This window comes from Macrobrachium nipponense, chromosome 9, assembly GCF_015104395.2.
Source record: "Macrobrachium nipponense isolate FS-2020 chromosome 9, ASM1510439v2, whole genome shotgun sequence".
Classification (NCBI taxonomy): domain Eukaryota; kingdom Metazoa; phylum Arthropoda; class Malacostraca; order Decapoda; family Palaemonidae; genus Macrobrachium; species Macrobrachium nipponense.
Genome location: NC_061110.1, coordinates 81,361,716 through 81,369,063, shown reverse-complemented (window position 1 = coordinate 81,369,063; position 7,348 = coordinate 81,361,716). Strand labels below are relative to the sequence as shown.

General features: G+C 35.8%; 1 protein-coding gene across 11 annotated transcripts in view; it reads left to right on the top strand.

The window, feature by feature from the left end:
* The first annotated feature begins 6,443 nt into the window (after positions 1-6,443).
* LOC135218482 (uncharacterized) overlaps positions 6,444-7,348 on the top strand; it is a 1,465,909-nt gene continuing 1,465,004 nt past the window's right edge. For all 11 annotated transcript variants that reach the window (XM_064254810.1, XM_064254812.1, XM_064254817.1 and 8 more), the window contains exon 1: positions 6,444-7,348. This exon is cut by the window's right edge. The gene's annotated coding sequence lies outside the window, so the exon portion shown is untranslated.

The window sequence follows — 7,348 nt, the reverse complement described above, 5'->3', positions numbered from 1 at the left end:
TGCTTCATTGTTGCACACAAGATCTTTTGCGCTTGTCTACCTAAAAAGCAACCAATCAGTGTATCAGCCAAAAAATAAAAGATATTTTATAAAGGAAGACGGCTTAAAATAACCTTTATCAAGATACGTTATTCTGGTTGACATATTTACCCTCAAAATAAATCATTTTATTATCTTGAAGCAAAAGTAGTGATATTGGTATTTGCCCTCTTGGAAAATTTGAATTATTCATTTCTTTTTCTACACTGAAAATGCATATGGGTGAAAGAAATTCGAATATGCTAGGGACCCATTAGACCCTAGAGCTGAAAGTGAAAGTAGAAGAATTATAGGAACACGGCTAACGAAAATATATTTTTGGTTATTTCATTGATCTCAAATACAAATGAAATGACTGTTTTGAAGCCTCTGATTTATCGGTTATAGATTGGCAGAGGAAACAAATTAGGCTAAAAATAAAACTGCATAGTTTCAGCTGGCGTTCAGTCGAGCTATGAGATTTTTAACGAGGCCCGAACCAACAGAAGTCCTGAAATGTCTGAAAGCGATAATTTCTTGTATGCAGCAGACTGCTGCTTGTATGAAGCGGACTGCTGCTTTCCTGTGGAAGGAATTCATAATGTAGCAAGCAATAGCATGATAAGTTAAGTAGTTCGTCGCTACGCAGTGCTCAGATATTTGGCAAATTTTTAAATCTCTCTCTCTCTCTCTCTCTCTCTCTCTCTCTCTCTCTCTCACATACATAGCACACACACACACACACACACACATTCTTGAATGTCAACATTATTACCAGCATTATGATTGTTATTGTCGATGTTATGATGAAGATAACAATGTGTTTTCAACTTCAGTGTTTTTCGCCTTAGAAGGTTAATGGGCTCCCATGGTCAACCTTCACTATTATTCTGTGTTTCACTGCCTTTATTACCTTTACATTTTATTTAAGCTGCAGTTGTAGTGAGGTAGTAATCTGTAACATTATATAAATGCTGTTAGTAGCAATACCAGCAAATTCAGATATATAGATGTTATACGATTCTGCGCTCCCTTTGAATTTGTTATTGCTAAAAAAGAGCGACCAAGCAAATCTGCCTATTTTTATTTTATTTAATCTTTTCTTTTCAGAAATTCTTTCATTGATTTTATAAAAGATGACATTTATTATGTACTGGAAAATCGGTATAAGTTTTGTGGGTACAAGGTGAGAAGTGAAAAAGAAAAAGATATGAAACTGCTGATGGGAAGCTTGCCAAACAAAAAGATAATTATGAAACACCATGTTTTTTAAAGTTATGATTTTTTCTACCTTTTGGTCAACAACGCAGATGCTAGTGACATTGAAAGGTGACGCTACTGCTATTAAATAGCATTCTGTAATAGTTTAATGGTCTGTTGATAATGAAGGCTTAAACACAACAAAAGCAACAGATTTTATAAGTACAGGAGAGCGTAAATAAGTTTGGGGTTTTTACGGGAAAAGAGCGTTTCAAAATTTAGATTATCAATTCACAACTGGAGCTTAGTTTTAGGTAGGGCATGTAGGCACAATAAAATTCAAGTTATAGTAGATTCACATCAACCGTGCATTTGATGTCTAGGCCAGTCCCTTATGACGCTCCTGATTGGCTGTTAATAAGCCAATCACAGGGCTGGAAACTCTGTCTCTCTTGAGAGTTCACATGGGTAGGATCTTTGTTCCACCTCTCCTGGGGTATACGTCTTTCAAGAGAGGTGGAGCATACATCCTGCCTATGGGAACTCGAGAGAGAGAGACTGAGAATTTCCAGCCCTGTGATTGGCTTATCAACAGCCAATCAGGACCGTCGTAAGGGACTGGCCCAGACATCAACTGCACGGTTCATGTGAATCTACTATAGTTTGATGACATTTCCCAAGTCACTGCCGCCATTGAAATTGCTTATTTTATTGCTCAACAAAAATCTTGGATGAGATGTCTTATTCCGGTTGCTCGAGGCATCCTTTTCACTTGGTCAGTGTTATTACCAAGAAGTGAAGGTCTGTGTCTCATTGCTCTAAACCCTAACATAATGCATTTGGCGAACAACACCAATAGAACCACGATTTCCTCTCTGTTACGTGCTGTGCATATGACCGGAGTGAACGATTATTATAATATAATATTTGTAAACAAAATGCGCGTAAGTTGAGATTTTAATGGGTCCTAAAATGAGGTGTTGGTGTGACTTCTTTAATGACACTCTCGTGTCTTTTCTTTCTTTCTTTCTTTTTTTTCTGTTTACGTGCTCGAGTTCTTATGTATTCAGTTTCATTTTTTCCAATAATTAAAATTGCTTCTCGAGCACCTGTGACCAAGTATATAGCTTTATCTTTGGACAATATAGCATTGCACTAAAACTTACCATAGTTGAGAGAGATAAATAGTATTGTATTCAACCTTACCATAGTAGAGAGAGAGAGAGAGAGAGAGAGAGAGAGAGAGAGAGAACGCAAAAGATATTTTTATATCGGTTACTTACTCTGGAATCATTATAAACGATGCCCATTTTTAAAGATTCCCCGGTGACGAGGAATTCTTTTGTAAAAGTTGAAAAAAAGAAACGTATGGAAACCAGAGAGTTTCCGGAAGATTTAAAACTTACAAAGAATTGGGGAGGTAAGCCGCCTACTGTAACGATGGCGGAGTTCGGCGGGAAAGTTTTAATTCCGTTTTAATTACAAGGAAAACTGTATGCTGTATTGGTGTCTGAAAACACGTGTTTCCAGAAAATATTCCGCTGGTGTATGTTGTAACTTTTTATTCCCGGAGAATGTTTATTTATTTGCCACGGGAGCTTTAAGAACTGGGAATATATTTTTCCTTGTTTGGGACGAATTCATGGACGTATTTTTTCCTCTACCAATTCCTTTTACACAGGGCACTCGATGACCTTTATGTTTCAGTAGGTCCAGCAAGAAATTGAAAAAGATAAAAGGTGGGTCGAAGAATTAAGACGAAAGCTTATCGAAGGATGAGATAAAAGTTGGATAATTAAAGAAATCAGGGAAATTAGAAACCGTGAGAAAATTCTAAACCTCTACCGCAAAGCGGTAGTAATGATTCAATAACTTTGTAATACAGATATTGCTTATTTCCTTAAAGTAGATTGTGTGGACTGTGGTAATGTGAAAAGCAGAGTGATACTGTTTAAACGGGTGGTTACGGTTGAATATACATTTAAAAATCTTTAGGTTGTACATTACTATTGTTGTTATTTATACGGTATTATTATTATTATTATTATTATAATATTATTATTATTTATACTGTATTATTATTATGTTATAAGAGGTCCACAATAATAAAAACTGTTCGTGTATAATTTAAAAACCCTTTACAAAGCGTTCGAACCCTTCCCTGGGTTCATCTTCTGTCCAAATTTTTGGACTGAAGATGATCCTAGGGAAGGGTTCGAAAGCTTTGTAAAGGGTTTTTAAATTATACACGAACTCCCAACATTTTTTAAAATTGTGGACCTCTTAAAACATTATATATACTCTCGCGATAGAGAGTTTTTTCCCAATTATTATTATTATTATTATTATTATTATTATTATTATTATTATATTATTATTATTATTATTAGAAATAAACCCCTATTCATTTGTAACAAGCCTACAGGGGCCGCGGACGTGAAATTGAAGCTGCCAGAGAAGTTACAGAATATAATACGGAAATACAGAAAGAAGAGATCAGTTACCGGAAATAAAAACAAGAAGACAAATTAGTAGATCACTAATTAATAGATCAAATTAACAATAAATATAAATATGCAAGTTTCAAGGTATATTTTATCGTTTGTAAATTGTATTATGGCCTTGCTTCAGATGATACTCCGTTGCAGTGAATGTATAAATGATGAATTATTAGTGTGTTACGCTAATAAAGGCGTATGAACTGTGAAACTGTCACTCACTGCAATTTATGAGGACGAAAAGAATGAACGCTTCTGTTTCAACAGACTCTCTGATACGAGAGAGAGAGAGAGAGAGAGAGAGAGAGAGAGAGAGAGAGAGAGAGAGAGAGAATTCATTATATTAGTATAGTGGAAGCATTTTTATGCGAAAAGCAGATAATGAGGAAAATTATAGTGATGCAGAAACCATGCCGAAATTATGAAGTTAAATTGTAAAATTACGCATTACCAGGGTCAGTATGCTTGATATAAGAATGATATAAGGTTGGTATAATATTTTCACAGTCTCTAAGCACTAATTATAGTGATAAAGTCAAAATGTCTAGATAAGCAGTTTGCGAGATATCGACCCCGTGAATCAAATGTTTTATATTATCTATAAGATGGCCGTTAACATTCAAATTTTGAGATTCGATTGCTGTTATGGTCATGTTTGTAAGGGAGACCAAAGCAACAGACAGCCTCGAGAATTGGAACCTTCATTAAGGTGGATTACAGTAATTGGGTTTCACTCGACAGGATTTTTCTCATTACGTTTCTCTGTGATGCGATCTGCCCTTTTATATCTACTTAGAAAATAATAATACAGTACTTACTATCGTCTCTAACGATGCTGTACTTGTTAATTATAGTGCTAGAATGACTGATAATGATTTTTTTTTTCATCTATTGAAACTATTGAGAGTATTAATCAGTGCAGTGATGAAAGCAAAATTGTGGTACTCTCTAGCTGGAGGGAGAATTATGCTAATCACATACAAATAAGTATTATTTAGTATCCAGAAGGTGACTGATAACAAACAATGTTGAAGTTGCAAACGAACTCATCATGAATATAGTGGTGTATTAGGATTCACATTACTCTCGCTGCAGTTATGAAACTGAATTGCATTTCGAAATCAGAACTTTTGAATCACATATTTCATAGATAAATTGATGATTATGAACCAAAATGAATGATAGTTTCCAACCAAATTACTATTCGTAAAAATGGAAATTTAATGTCTGAATATATATATATTATACTATATATAATATATATATATATATATATACTATATATATATAGATTATTATACATACATACGTCATATCACATTACCGTGATTCATATACATATATCGAACTACAAATGTCCTTTAATATCTAATTCGCTCTACCCCGGAATTAATATATTTTCATATATGTTTAACCGAGGGGGAATTTATTAAGCGATAATAGAATTGCTGACCGACAGGCGCGAACCATCGACCTCTCAATTCCAGGACTGGCAGTGAAGCCGGTGGCGAGGTTGGCTCAGGCTTCACTGCCAGTCCTGGAATTAAGAGGTCGATGGTTCGCGCCTGTCGGTCAGCAATTCTATTATCGCTAATAAATTCCCCCTCGGTTAAATATATAAAATATATTAATTCCGGGGTAGAGCGAATTAGATATTAAAGGACATTTGTAGTTCGATAATATATATATATCGAACTACAAATATATATATATATATATATATATATATATATATATATATATATATATATATATATATAAAATATATATATATATATATATTTTTTTTTTTTTTTTTTTTTACCCCACACCTTTCAAGTTCAAATTCTTACGGGTACTCAAGGCCTTTCTTCCGACAATAAATGTGCAACCACTGATCTACAGTAAATGTCAGTTCAGGTGACTGTTAAGTTCATGTTTCTTAGATTTATTTCTAACAAAGATTTTGGTGGCTTTTTTTTTTTTCTCCTGACGTAAAATATTTGGCTTGCTGTATATCTAGTTCATTTTTATTTGTTTGGTAAGTGGAAATGGAAGGTTTAGACCTACACCATTTTGTTTTAGTGACTTTCAAGGTTTTTGTTCCTCTAAAATTAATTTTGTTCTATTATCTATATATATATATATATATATATATATATATATATATATATATATATATATATAGAATGCGTTCCTATGTACATAAGATTGGCCTACCTATTAAGTACCCTCTCCTCCTGCGGTAACAGCTAATAAATTTTGATCCACTCGTGAGGAAGTACTCTTGCTCACCGTAAATCCGAAGTTACTGTCCCGCGTTGGTTGTATCAGGTACATCAGATCAGATGACCGGCCGTCGTCTGTTACCGAGAGCCCAGAAGGCGCGAATGAAAGGTTATGCGAGTAGGGTCGAACTAGCGCTTTCGGGGCCGATGCTTCCGGATTCCTTAGTTTTTGTAGGTGAATTCTTTGGGGGAATAGTTTTCATTTTCTTCCTCTGCTGGGATGGGGGATCAGAACACTGATGCAAAATAAACATTTTAAATGCTGGAGAAAGGAAAGGCCGAAACTTGGGTGATATTGTGAGAGGAGGTTAAGGGAGAAAAGAAAGGGACGAAATAGGGAGAGGAAGAAGAGGGGGGAGGAGAGAAGAGTTGAAAAGGAGTAGCAGCAGCGCACCTCCGTTGCCACCCCTCCCGTCTCTCCTCCACCACCACCACCTTTTGAGAGACCGCCAGTGGCTGGGGTGGAACCGGCCCGGCAAGACGTGTCCGAGGCGCTGCGTTGGCCGACGTTACGCGAACCGACACTCGCCAACAGAACCCCCCTCCCCTCCCATCTCCTCCCCCTGGAAAGAAAACCATAATGTGAAATGGGTTGAGCGAACCCCCCATTAGTGGGGTTGTCAGCCAAATGTGCTGACTCTTCAGTTTTCTTTGGCCAGAGACGAGCTTTTAGACCCCCCAAAAAAAGAAAGAAAAAAAAAGTGCAGGAGTCCAATTCGAAATTGCATCGAATAGTTTTTAGCTTTAGCGTAAAGTTTTGTACGAGTGCGGTTTCCGTGTGCGTGCGTGCGTGTGTGCGTTATTTTTTACCGGGTTCGTCCAAAGTTGAACTGAGAAGAATAATACCAACGCAACTGATTATTTCCAAGCAAGCGAGAAGTTTCTCACTGATAATTATCGCGAAGCCCTTACGCGTAGCATGTTTTACCAAGAGTGATCATGGAGCCATAAGTGTGGTCGTCGTTCGAGAGAGAGAGTCTGTAGTGAAACTAATGTAGATTTTGTTAGTTGTAAAGAGATTAAAGTGAACTGTTGAACTTTTGTGTCAAGTAAAATGTTATATATAGTGTTACTGTGTTAAGTGATGTGTGCATCAATGTCGATTACCCAGATATATGTATTCACCGTAGGAATCTTAGATGTCTTTGTTAATTAATTAAGGAAGAAAAATAAATAGTATCTACAAATAGAAGCTTCAAACCCACAAATTTTTTCCTTTTGTGTAATCAACTAATCATATCGTTGTTATGCTACCGAGTCTATGAACCTTAAACCACAAATTGATTTCCGACTGCGAGAAAACCAATTTTTCCCCAAAAAGAAAGAAAATTAAGAAGTTAAATTAAGAAATTAGATGAATTCATT